This window comes from Vombatus ursinus, unplaced genomic scaffold (genome assembly GCF_900497805.2).
Source record: "Vombatus ursinus unplaced genomic scaffold, bare-nosed wombat genome assembly UNPS02014779.1, whole genome shotgun sequence".
NCBI lineage: Eukaryota > Metazoa > Chordata > Mammalia > Diprotodontia > Vombatidae > Vombatus > Vombatus ursinus.
Window position 1 is genome coordinate 36,317,838 of NW_020954557.1, and position 14,456 is coordinate 36,332,293.

The following is a 14,456-nucleotide window of genomic DNA, read 5'->3' on the forward strand; positions in this document are numbered from 1 at the left end:
AGTTTCATGAAAATAAAATGAATTATATTTTAACAGATAGGAAATGACTCATTACTGATGTTGGAGTCATTCCTGAATCAATTGTCTGTATAGAGTCAGACCACTGACTTACTAAGAAAGAATAAAAATGAGGGAAAACATAGTTTACAATGAAAACAACTTTAACTAGATCTCTTTAAGCAAGTTATTGATTCCAAAAATGGGAAATATGTTCAAAGAGGACATGAACACCAATTCTAACAATGTCATATAGAAGTTTGACAGATAAAAATTAATTGTCGTAACAAAGAGACCAAAAGAGACTAAAACATCAGTTAGTAAATGTTTCATCTATTTGTCAAGGGCAGAGATATAGAAACCAAGAATAACACCAGTTTAGATTACACTTTTTTTTTTTTGCAAAATCTTATAGAAGTTGCTGGAAGATTATGAACAGTATTTCCTCATAATACAGTAAGAGCAGTAAAAGAAAAACAAGTCTGAAGAAAGCATAATAAACCTAACTAAACAAAATCATCTTGAGGACATTTAAAGATTAAACTGAAAGGAGAATAAAAAAAACAGATAAAAGATAGATTTGCAAAGATTTTTATTCCTCACTTTTTTGCCATCAAGGATATCAGAGCTAGCATATTTAGATTAATAATAATAATAGCTGACACATAGTACTTTAAAGTTTACAAAATGACTTACATACATGATCTCATTTGAGCCTCATAAAACTCCTCTTAAACTAGTACTTCACATTATAATTCCCAATTTACAGATGAGAGAACTGTATCAGAGACAGGATTTAAACCAAAATCTTTCCGATTCTAAGTACAGTACTTTGTTCACTATTTCATGCTGCCTAGTATCATGCTCCTGGATTTAAGAAAATAAAAAATGAGTAAAGCAGCTGGATTAGACCAAGTATATACACAAGATAACTGTGTTGGAGGTGATACAATTTTGAAAGCATTGAGAGACTCTCAAGGTAGCTTAGGAAGAAATGAATACTAAAGGTTTGGGAAAAAATCTTGAACTTTATTACATCCCTTTCCCCAAAGAAAACCAAGAGAATACCAATAACTAAATCCCATTTTACTTGCCTACTTTCTCATCTATATAAAACTTTTGTGAGAATAATCTATATGCATAGTGATATTCCACCACTGACATCATTAGCACTGCAAAACTGGTAGATCATACAGCCCAAGAACCCTCAACACTCCTGAGTGTGACATGACCTGGATTAAAATGTAATTGGGAAATATTTAACAAAGTAAATGAAAATGCAATAACATAAAGATAATATTACGTATTACATCCCCAGGGATCCTTATGCATGAATTATTGGCCCCTGTTTTTGAGTATGTTTCTACTGGTTTAGAATTCTGTAAAAGACCATTCATTGGAAAAAATGCCCAATTCCATGGGACAATAATAATAATAGTTAACATTTATATTGTGTTTTAAGGCTTACGAAGCACTTTACAACTATTATCTCATTTTATCCTCACAACAACTCTGAGAGGTAGGTTCTTTTTTATTACCATTTTACAGATGAAGAACCTGAAGCAGTAATTGACTTTCCCAGTATCACACAGTTATTAAGTGTCTGAAGCCATATTTGAATTCAGGTCTTTCTGACTCCAGAGTCTGAGCCACCTAGCCAAAAGATAATATATCTACTACAGTATTAGAATATAGAAATATAATCTCATGAAGAAAATTATGAAAATTTGCATTTCATTGTATAAAAATTATAATTTGTACAATGTTCCCAAAGGACCATATACTCTTTATACTAATTTGTCCAACTTGTTTGCTTTCCATTGTGTTTTCTTTGTTGATGTCAATGATCAGGTTTCTTTCAATCAGGTATGACAATAATTTTAAGCCCTGAAAAGATGGACTTTTTCTTGATCTGAAATTTTGTTTAATTTTATTTTAATGCATAGGGAGATTTTAGGATTCATATGGATAATATAAATACATATAATATTTAATATTAATGATATATTATGTATAATTATATAATATTAATGTAAATACATATATTTAAATGAGAAATCCCTTTTTAAAATATCCCAAGCATATGCTGTGTACTATCATAAAATTTACATATATTACTACATTACATACATGGAGAGTCAGAAGATGAACTTTAACTCTTACTAGATACTTGAATAAGAGCAAGTCACTTTATATCTCTGAAACTTAGATTCATATGTGAAATGGGGATAATTATACCTCACAGGGTTGTTGTGAAGAAAACATACTATAGATATAAATTTTTAATTACTTTTGACTATGTCTACATAATAAACATTAATGTATATACTTCTATTTAAGAATCTAAATTATTATTGATGTTATTAGAATGATGCAGCATATATTTTGATAAAATAAAAACATTTTAAATGGTAGGGTCATATGATTTAAAAAGTATTGGACTGGGAGCCAAGAAACTTGAGTGCTACTTCTGACTTTGCTCTTAAGTATGTGATGTTGGGCAAATTACTTAACTCCTCTGGGTCTTAGTTTCTTCATTTTAATAATGAGATTGGCTTTAAGATCATCTTTAGCTCTAAAATTCTGACTGATTAGAAAAGACTATCAAAATCACAGAATCTTACTTAGAATTGAAACGGACCTCAAAGGTTGTCTAGTTCACCCTTGCCTCAATAAAAACTTCTTCAACAATATATTTGACAATAAACCTAACAAGGGATCATCTGTTCTCCACTAGAAGACCTCTAGTGATGGAGAGCACATTACCAGCTGAGACAGCTCATTCCACACTGGAAGAGTTTTTATGGTTAAAAAGCTTATATTAAGGTAAAATCTGTCTCTCTGTATTTTCTATCCATTTTGATCACTGGGGCCAAAACAGAACAAGACTTAATCCTCTTCACACAATAACCCTTCCCTCTAAGGGTTCTCTTATCGGACTCAATATTCCTAGATCTTTAAACTGATCCTTGTGAAAAATGGTCTTAGGTTTTATCAGCATCCTTGTCTGGATATAACCTAGTTTGTCAAAGTCTTTACTTAAATACAGTCCAGACTGAATGGAGCATTCCATGTGTGGTATGAACAGAGAAGAGTACAGCAGGAGTAGGGAACCTGCGGCCTCAAGGCCACATGGGGACTTCTAGGTCCTTGGGTGTAGACTTTTGACTGAGTCCAAGGTTTGTGGAACAAATCCTTTTAATAAGGGAATTTTTTCTGTAAAGTTTGGATTCAGTCAAAGGGCTATACTTGAGGACCTGGAAAGCCACATGTGGCCTTGAGGCTGAAGATTCCCCACCCCCAGTTCAGTGGAATTCTCCCTTTTCTTGTTTTGGTCACTCTTTTTCCATTAATACAATCTAAGATCAAGTATACTTTTTTGGCTGCCATGTCACACTGTTGATATAGTAAGTTTGCAGTCCACTAAAAACCCCAGGACTTTCTCTAATGAGCTGTAGTCTAATCATACCACCCTGATTCTATATTTGTGCAGTTGATTTTTCGAATATGAGCAGACTTTACAGATTTTATTTCTTTTAAAAAGCTTAGAATTTTAGGAACTACTTTTTTTTTGTTTACTTTTTCTTTGGACTTCCTGCTTGCTACAAACACCTTATGAAAGTTTAGTTGGAAAAATCGACACAATGAATGTGGTTTATGAAAAAATGTTCTGTCCTCTAAAGGACCCCATGGGCGTTGTCCTAGATTATGAGTCAATAGATGGTAAGAATTTATTTAAAAGTGAAGGTTACATAAATTCAAAAACTTGAGGAAGCAGATACTTTATTTTAATCTAGGGTTTTTTTTTAAAGAAATGAAAAGGAAATTTTCAGCTTAATAGCTTATATTTATATAATTCCTTGATATTTCTAAATGTTTCACATGCATTATAAATATAAAATCCACAAAAATGGGGATCCAAAGTAATTATTTATTCTTTTTCTAAAAATCTTTTTTGCTTATTTTGAATTTAATAATTAAGACATATGCCTGCTACTGTATTTTACTATAGATTTAAATTAAAATAAATGCCATAATTTTAATATTATAATATTGTTTTACGGTTACTAAAAATTTTAGTACTTTGTGTTGAATAAAGACAAAATTTTTAAATGTGTTTCCAAGTTGTGAAAACAAAAAGGTTTTTGTTGGTTTAACAAAGAGAATGATTTTAAAATTGGATTTTATTCTCCTCTTTAATTTTTTTAAAAAGTGGGGCACAATTATTATAATTATGAGAGAAAGTAATGTCTTTGTAGATAGTAGTTTTGTAGTTTCCTTAGCCAGGAAATGCACAAGTGGGCAAAGGGCAAGAGGTGGTATAAAAAACTTGATCTCTAAAGTGCACACAGTTGTATGTTTTATGCAGTGAATGTGCTATTAGAAAATTAGGTGTAAAACATATTTGTGCATATTAAAAGTGCAGTTTCCTACTGATACATTATACATTTTAAAAATTTATTATCCTCATGTTCTGATATTCTAGAATTGAGGATAGTTCCCAATGTTTGGGCTAAACCTCTCTGTCAAGTAGTTAATGATTTATAAATAAATACTTAAATGCACGATATAGGAGGAAAAGTCTATGTTTTTATGACAATTTTGAATGAGAATAATAACTTCATTAATCTTTCTTTGTGTTTAGATTTGAATTATATGTATGTGTATCTGTATGTGGATCTCAGTGAATGAGAATGAGCTGGGTGGCTTGGGCTATCCTGAAATGGACTATTATAAGGGAGAACCATACCTATATGCTCACCTAAAAAAAATTTCTTCTATGACTGAAGGAAGAATAGAAGAAGAAAGAAAGATAACTATTCCCCCTAACCCCCCCCCCCCACCTTGGATGTCACTGAGGCAATATTTAGAAAGTTTATTCTTTTAATTGATGATTCAAGTTACTATGCAATTTGAAGCTGTTATTAAGACTACATGGTTGAAATAATGTTCTAAATCACTATTGATTAGAGAAATGAAAATTAAAACAACTCTGAGGTACCACCTCATATTTATCAGATTGGATAATATGACAGAAAAGGAAAATGATAAATGTTGGAGATGATGTGGGAAAAATTGGAATTTGGAAATTGGAGCTAATGCATTGTTGGTAGAATTATGAACTGATCCAACTATTCTGGAGAGCAATTTGGAACTATGTCCAAAGGGCTATAAAACTATGTATACCCTCTGATCCAACAATACCACCACTAGGTCTGTATCCCAAAGAGATCATAAAAAAGGGAAAAGGACCTATATGCGCAAAAATATTTATAGCAGCTCTTTTTGTGGTGGCAAAGAATTGCAAATTGAAAGGATGCCCATCAATTGGGGAATGGCTGAACAAGTTGTGGTATATGAATGAAATGGAATACTATTGGGCTATAAGAAATGATGAGTAGGTAGATTTCAGAAAAACCTGGAAAGACTTACATGAACTGATGCTGAGTGAAGGGACATTGTACATGTGATAGACTTATCTCTTCTCAACAATACAATGATCCAAGACAATTCCAAAAGATTCGTGATAGGAAATGCTATCCACATCCAGAGAAAGAACTATGGAGTCTGAATGCAGATCAAAGCACACTATTTTCACTTCTTTTCTTTCTCATGGTTTTTCCCTTTTGTTTTGATTCTCCTTTCACAGCATGACTAATGTGGAAATATGTTTAACATGATTATACTTATATAACCTATATCAGATTCCTTGCTGTCTTGGGGAGAGAAGGTAAAAAATTTGGAACTCAAAATCTTACAAAAATGAATGTTGAAAATTATCTTTACATGTAATTGAAAAAACATAAAATACTAGTAAGGGGGGAAAAAGACTATATGGTCATTTTCTATGAATTTACGTGCCTGTGTATGTGCGGAAAAAGGGTAGTCAAATCCAACAGGGGAGAAGAGAGCTCTTTCTCAGTGAAAGCTGGGGTGGGGTCACCAAGTCAATGAGAGAATATTTACTATTTTAGTAATATTACAGATTTTGTATATATTCAAATGATAGCACAGAAGTCATTTTAACGTAGGAAGGAGAGAGAGGCTTACTTGAAAATAGGCAGCTAGCAAGCTGACATGGAGAATTGGTGCAGTTTTTGCATGAGGGCATCTTAGCACTGACACCAGGCTGAAAGTGCTGTTGCTGTTGCTACCCTGGCCTGGCATTAGGGGATTCCTAGTGCACACACCCTATGGTGTTGTTTTTTGAGAAGACCAATAAGACACATTTCTCATAGAGCTAAACAATAAAAGGTTCTATTTATCGTTGTTGTTCAGTTTTTTCAGTCCTGTCTAACTCTTCATGACCCCATTCAGGGTTTTTTATTTTAGCAAAGATACTGGAGTGGTTTGCCGTTTCCTTCTCCAGCTCATTTTGCAAATGAAGCAAGAAGAGCTAATTAAATGACTTGTCCAAGGTCACACAGCTAGCTAAGTATCTGAGGTCACATTTGAACTCACATCTTCCTGACTCTAGGCCTGGTGTTCTATCCATTGCACCACCTACCTGCCCATATCTATTTATCAGCTTGGTTATAACTAGAAAAGAGGACAAAATGTAAAATATAAAAGAAAAGAGGTGGGGAAAGACAAGCTTCTCTTCAAAGTGGAAAAACATATTGTACTCTTCCTTTTAAATAAACCTGAACAACAGTCTAGTCCAAACCATGCAATTCTTTAGTAGCTAGAGACTCATCCTCCATGATGGTGCATGCATATGTACTTGTTTGTATACATATAGATATGCACGTGTATTTGCCCCTTCAGGGTGAAGCTTGTCTTTTTCACCTCTTTCCTTTCATATTTTTTGCCTCTTTTCTCTAAATAACAGGGTCATCAAGAGAACCCACATCTCTGATAATTGAGGCACCTCATATAGACCTAGGCATTCATGTCTCAGCTCTATAGAGATGGATACGTGTCCTGGCCCCTTTACTAGAGGACATGAGCTGCCAGTAGATTTTTTAGTGTTTTTTTAGAACCTTTTTGTGTTCCTGTTACTGGTGGCTGTGTCATAGATAAATGGAGACTGAGTCAGGAAGAGCTGTCCACTCAGTGGATTGAATGTAAGGAGTGAGTAGAAATGACTTCCAGTTTCTTTTGAGGTAGGCTCTTTTTTGGGACACATACAAACATTGCAGTTATTTCTTGTACTTCACCTACCCTTCCCCATCCCCTTGCCTGAATGAGTATTACCAGATCTTAGTATCCCGTGGAATAGGTGAGGACTGACTCAGTCCAGACATGAGACATTCATAGAGCATCTGACAATAAACAAATGAAAGCTTACTTAGCCATATCAGGGGAAGATATACAAAGCAGGAAGAGACTATTCAGCATGAATACAGCATTGATTCAGTTTGGTGCAAGTTCCTCCCCCCTGCCCCATGTTGCCTATTATGGTCCATACCCTGATTTTGCACTCAGGGCACTAAAAAGTTACAATAGCCCAAGCTTTTAGTCTCCTGAGTTAATTCAGTCTAAAGGAAGATTTCAATGTATTTTAAGGGAGAAAAAAGCATCTAGCCTTTATGAGATAGAGCCTTAGGATATTGCTCCTACCACGTCCTTGTTACTTCTTAAATTTTATGTTTTCCACCGTTCCAACCAGTCAGTAACCTTGTGAGTTTGAGAGGTCAGGAGCAAATTGACCAGCAGGTGATTTCTGCAGCAATTTCTCAGAAGAAGACCTACTTTGTCTGAATCCAGGGCCAGGGTGTCCTGTGGTCCCCTTTCCCCCTCCCTATCCCCCACTACACACACACACACACACACACACACACACACACACGCACACGCACACACACACACACACACACCCCTTGGCTAACATACCCACATATATTATACATCACATACATACATACATACACACATGGACAGGCCTTAAACTTGTTGATGAGTTAGGGGGATGGCTACCCCAAGCATGTGAAGATTTCCCCTGCACATTGGGCAGATGAAAACAATTTGTTCCAATGGCCATGAAGGTCACTGAAAAGGGAGCTGGGACCAGCTTAGGGCTTGGTCAGGTTTGAAGAAGCCAAGGTCATCCCATTGCATTCTGGACAACATACATACACATATACACCTGTTTAGGCCAATGTTTTTAATTTTCTGGAATAAGGATATTATATCGTAGGATTTTCAAGTTATTTCCAGGCTATCATGTTTACCTTTATTTTAATAATACAGGGTTCTTAATATTTTTGGGTGATAGATTCCTTTGACAGACTAGTGGATTCTATGGATCCCTTCTCAAAATAAAAGTTTGTTGCCCGTTATTGAAGAAAACACTAAATTTCAGTTAGAAGTTAGTGAAAATGAGATGTAATTTTTTTTTCTCATCCAAGTTCATGGACTCCTTGAAATCTGTCCATTGACCAAAGGTTAAGAACCCGTTGCCTAGAGAATTTTTAATTGTAGCTAATTAATAGCAGAAATGGAACTAGAATACAAGTCGTCTGCCTTCCAGTTCAGTGTTCTGCCATAACACAGTTATCCTTTATTTAAGGAATTGGATAATTTGTTTTGGACTTAGTGGATAAGAGTAAGTATCAGTATGTTATGTAAAATATTCATAATTCTGCCACTGGTCTGTGGATAATGATAAGTAAAGAATGTCAGGTAGTACAGAAGTCTTATGATAAACAAAGAATGTTAGGTAGTTCAGAGGGGAACATTAAATGTGTGGCACAGTGGAATGAACACTATAATCCCTTTATTTTTTTTCACCAACAAGCCCAGATTTATGCTTACAGGTGCCTCTTTCATGATTAGAGTTAACAACATTTTCCCTCTATTTTTTTGGTTCCTCATCTCCACCACTGAAAAAGCATTACATCTTTGTTTGTTTTTTTGTTCCATTCCCCCTCCCTCATGTAAAGAGCTCCCAACCATTAACAAGCTTTTCTTTTAAAAGAGTTTATTACTGTACAGTAAAAGGAAAACATTCTTGGGCTAAAATGAAAAAAGGGGAAAAATGGTCATGTTAACAGAAGTCTGTCCATTAATAGTATCCTACTTACAAGTATATTGGAAACTAGTTTTTAGTGTATCTTTGTGCTGCCTTTTCCCTAGCCTAGTCAGACTTTCCTATCTTTCAGATCTTCCTGAATCCTTTCCCACAGATTCGCTTCCCCTCTTCCATTCTACCCTCCTCACCTTTAGCTTTCTGGGGCTGTGCTCTTTCTCATAGAATGATAAAATGAGAATAATAATATAAACTTTACAGAGTGGTTCAGAAGATCAAATGAGATCATGGAAAACACTATATAAATATATTATTATATTAAATATCTTCCTGAATTGGGATAAGGGAGTCATACATAGGTTCATAGATTTATAGCTAGAAGAGACCTTCTAGTTCATATAGTCTAAAGACTTTATTTTACAGGTAAAGAAATTGAGGCCAAGAGAAGTGAAGAAATTTGTCCAAAGTCATACAGTGGCATTAAGTATCAGAGCTCAGAGTTTGAACTCAGGTGCTTAAATTAGGATTACTGATTGATGCAACTAGAATGAAAACTTTCTGAAATAAAGGAATTTAAAATAAAAAAAGAATATTTACTCATTTTCTCCTGCTATTTCAATTATTTAATTTGGTGACAAATGCCCTTCTAAATGAATGATTACATGGTAATTCAGAAACTATACTGGGGCAGTTAGGTGACATAGTGGATAGAGTGTCAGTCCCAGAGTCAGAAAAATTCATCTTCCTGAGTTCAAATATGGCCTCAGACATTTACTAGCAATGTGACCTTGGACAAGTCACTTAACCCTGTTTGCCTCAGTTTCCTCATCTGTAAAATGAGCTGGAGAAAGAAATGGCAAACCACTCCAGTATCTTTGCCAAGAGAACCTCAAATGGGGTCACAGAAAGTTGGACATGACTGAACAACAACAAAAGAGTCTGTACTAGAAAAGTGAGAAAGGAAGAAACCCACCCACAAAATGTGTGTCATACAAAGATTTATTAGGTGATTTTTTTTTACAACCAACTGGAGATAGGAGTGGGATGGTGCAGGATTCCAAATCTGCCTCTAGTTTGGGGTGATGAACAGTGTAGCATTTCCCTAGATTTAGATGACTTCCCACCTTTCTCTTTCAGGACAGGAAAATACCATCTCTGATATATATGGAAGTTGGTCCCTCCTTTGAGGGGGTTCCAGGATTGGTGACTGGGGAAATCTAGGTGTTATCTGTCACCACTGCCTCAAAACCTGATCTTTGGGGTTTTTGAGTGTAGTAATAGAGGAGAATGAGTTTGAGATAGAAATGCTTTCTAATTTACTCAAAGTTAGTTGACAATTGGGATATGGAAGATCTTATGTATGATATTATAAAATTAAATGCTGAAGTGCGTATTGATATATTATGTTGCTGAATTTTTGACTGCCATTTGTTAAAAGTAACCGCAAATTTTCAGAATTCAGCCAAACCCAGATAAAAATATAATTGGATAATTATATATATGTATACACATACATACACACACATGTATGTGTGTATATATATATACATATATATATATACACACACACACACACACCTATTTGTGTCTAATGGTAGTCATCTGGGGGAGGGAAGAAAAAAAGGAAAAAAGATATTTACATTATAATGTTGTATATTTGAAAGGAATAGCAGGTTGTGCATAGTAGATTTGCAGTTTCATGTACAAGCATCTTTTTTTATTGTACTATGTCATGGAAGTGCTTGTTTTATTCCATAAATTAAAAATAAAACAAAATTTAAAAATAATTTTAGAAAATTAAATATATATATAAAACAAAAGTGTAATTGAAAAATTAACAAAATAAACAACATAGATGATGTTAATTTGTGGTTTTCTAAGTCAACATTTGTTTCTATTTAGTTTTGACACCACTGGTATGGAACATTATATTAGGCTAGTGTGGGGAATACAAAGATAAATAGGACCCCTATGCTTAGCCCTTTTGTAGGTCACAGTCAAATAGAGTGAGAGGAATCATATACAAATAACAGTAATATTAAATGAAACATGATGAGAGCAAAGTGCTACAGAACCCTGACTGGTTAGGTCAAGTAGATTTCCTGGAGGCAGTGGCACCAGCTTGAATGCTAAGTAGAATATCAAACAGACAGAAAAGAAGGGAAGTCATTACAGGCACTACGGGTCATGTACAAGGTTCACAAATTGCCCTGGGAATCCAGGTCGGGGAAGGAGGAGTAGTGGTTGTGCAGGCCTCATAAACCTGGTCCCAGGGCCTTGTGAAAATCATTCTCTTCTTTATATACCACATCCCCCCATTGATTCTGACAACTCTTCAGCCACATTCACTTCTTGCACATCTAAAAGACTTCGTCCTGGAGGCCTAGCTGAGCTCAAAATAAATGGCTAGATGTTCCTGGAATCAATCAATCAGTCAACATTTATTAGGCACCTACTATGCGCACTTGCTAAGTGCTGGGGGTACAAAAAAGAGGGAAAAATGCCTTCAAGAGGCTCACAATATAATTGGGGAGCTGAGAGATGAATTGTTTTCTTCATTGATCAGCAAGAACATCCTTGTCAGTGGATGGAATAGTGGAAGGGACTAAAGTATAAGAAGACTGGAAAGGCTGGAGGGGGATAGGTTATGAAGGTCTGAACGATTTTGTATTTGATCCTGGAGGCGATGGGCAGTCACTGGAGTTTATGGAATGGGGGTTGGGGGGGGGGAACATGGCCAAACCTGTGCTTTAGGAAATTACTTTGAATGAAGGATGGATTCGGGGGGGGGGGTAGAGGCTTGAGGCAGACAGACCCACCAACAGACTATTGTAATAGTCCATACATGAGGTGATGAGAGCCTGTACCATGGTGGTCTCTGTGTTAGATGAGAGAAGAGAGAGATATTTCAAGAAGTGAAATTGATAGATTGGTGATAGTTTGGATATGGGAGAGTGAGAGCTAGGAGTTGAGGATGATATGTAGGCTGCAAGCCTGGGGGATTGAGGGGACAGTGTTGCCCTTGACTGTAATAGGGAATTTGGGGCAGTAGGTTTTAGGGGGACAGATGTGTTTTGTTTTAACATCTACTGGGCTTCCAACTCAAGATGTCTGAAAGGCCGTTGGAGATGGCAAGATGGGAAGATTTTGGAGGGACAGATGTTGGGGGACCCCAGTAAAGGGAAGGAACCAGCAGCTAACAGAATTCCTTGAAGGCTGAGGTGGTTTTAGTGATGAGGGTAGTTTCCTAAGTGGGTTGAAGTACCTCAAGTGAGGGCCAGGGAGCTGAACAAGATATTATTTGTAGCCTGGTGTGGATAAGGAAGGAGAGAATGGGGATTGGGAAAAGAATAAGGAAGGGGAATGGGATTGGGAGATCAGTAGTACTGATGGGCGAGGATAAGGAAATTAAAATGGCAGTTAGGTTGTTTATGAAAATATCTAATGGAATGGGATAAAAACAACTTATTCATGGAGAAAGGGAATGTACTGGGCTTTAATGTAAGAAAATGGAACAAGGTCAGTAATGATGGGGGTGGAAGGAAGAGCAGAGAGGTAGCTCTGGAGTAGATATTGGGGCATTCAAACGAACTGGGTAAGATAGGTTGTCTCTGCCCTCCTGGAGTTACAATAGTTTTCCAGTGTATAGTAGAGAATCCACCATGTCTTGGTAGATAGGATTTGGCTGTACCCCCAGAAGAGAAAGCAAAGCACTGAAATCAAGACTCTCCCACCCTCATTCCTCTCCCTTAAATTCTCCTCTACCATTATTATCCCTTTATGGGCCTCAGTTTCCACATCCCTGAAATGAAGGGGTTGAAGAGGCCTTTCTTCTCCATCCCTAACAATCCCGTTCATCAGAGCTATCTATTGCTCTCACCTACTCCTTGGGCTCACCCACGAAGGTTCGGGGGCTAAAAGTGCCTACCACTCTCAGAAGAACTTGTGGCCCCACGCACCTGGCAGTGGGGACCAGACAAGGGACCATAATCAAAGGGCTTTAGAAGGAGAAGTAGCCTCTACCAGATTTAGAGATGGAAAGCACTTGGGAGGCCCCCTCCCCATCTTTTTTACAGATGAGGACCCTGAGGTGACTTGTCCAAGGTCCCCACACACAATCCCGGGCGGGGGCAGGGAGGAAGAGCTAAATTCGTGGTAGTTTGTAGGGTTTCGGGGTAGCGAGGGCCCCAGGGTAGACAAGGGCCCTGCGGCCCCTCCCGAGATCTCCGGGGCCACACAGGAGAAGGGGGAGGGGCCGGCTGCTCGGCGCCCTGCAGGGTGCAGGTTCGGGTCCCGGTCGGAGTGTGGGGGGCGGGGGCCGCGCGCGCTCGCGTGCCGCCGTGGGGGAGGGGAGGGGAGGGCGCGCGGGCGGGGTGTGAAGTGGGTCACTGGGCCGCCGCCGCCGCCCCCCGCCTGACGCACGGAGGGGCTGGGACAGCGACTGCCTGCAGTGACTGGAGCCGCCGCCGCCACCGCCGCCGCCCGCCTGGGCCCGCCCGCCTCCTTCCCTCCCTTCCCCGCGTCCTTCAGCGCAGCGCTCCGCAGCCGCTCGCCACCGCAGGCGCCCAGGTGAGTGTGCGCCCCCCGCCCGGCGCGGCGCGGCGCGGGGCGGCCCGGGCCCCGGCCCCGGCCCCTGCGCGTGCAGGCCCCGAGGCCCGCTGCGGAGGGGGGAGGACGCGCCGCCGAGCTGGGGCCGGGGGTCGCCCCAGCGGGCTCGCGGAGGAGCAGCCCGGGAGCACCGGCCCGGCCCCACCGCAGACAAAGCACCGGCAGCCCCCTCCTCAGCCCCGGACCCCGCGCGCCCAACGCGCCCTATTTTCAAACGGAGAGAACCGGAAAGGGTTTTTTTTGGGGAAAAGGCAGTTTAAAATTTCCAATCCGAAGAGGGGGAAAGGGAGTAACAGGTCTGGACGTTGGCGCCCGCTGCCTCCCTCCCTCCCGCCCTCGGCCGGATCCGCGGCGGTTCCCCTCCGTGCCAGCCCCGGGCTTTCCTTTTCCTTTGTGTTGCCGCTTGCCGGACCTGCCCAGGCTGGGGGTTTGTGCCGGACACCGGCTCCAAGCCGCTGCGCCCCGGGCCTGCGCCGGGCGAAGGTCCAGCAGGCTGTGGACGGCCACAAAAGGAAGAAGATGGTGGTGTCCTGCGTGGGGAGCACGGTTTGGGTGTGTGTGTTTAAAAGACAGACTGGAGAGCCAAATTCAGAGCTAGCTAGCTGGTAGGATGTAGATATCTTAAATACTTGGGGTATATGCATCGCATGTATACACCCAAAGTATTTTAGGGTGTGTATATATGTATTGTAAATATATGTCTGTATCTAAATCTGTCTATATCCTTTTTTTTATCTACATAGAGATATCCATATAGATATCCGTTTATGAAGAGAGAGAAATTGCATATACTCAAAGTATTTTAGGATATATATCTATATATTTACATCTGTCTAGATATATATCACATATTTCTATCTGTCTATATCCATATAGGCAT

General features: G+C 38.8%; 1 protein-coding gene across 1 annotated transcript in view; it reads left to right on the plus strand.

Moving 5' to 3' along the window:
* Positions 1–13,454: 13,454 nt before the first annotated feature.
* SESTD1 (SEC14 and spectrin domain containing 1) overlaps positions 13,455–14,456 on the plus strand; it is a 149,593-nt gene continuing 148,591 nt past the window's right edge. Inside the window, exon 1 of the mRNA XM_027865929.1 lies at positions 13,455–13,537. The gene's annotated coding sequence lies outside the window, so the exon portion shown is untranslated. The remainder of the gene's footprint in view (positions 13,538–14,456) is intronic.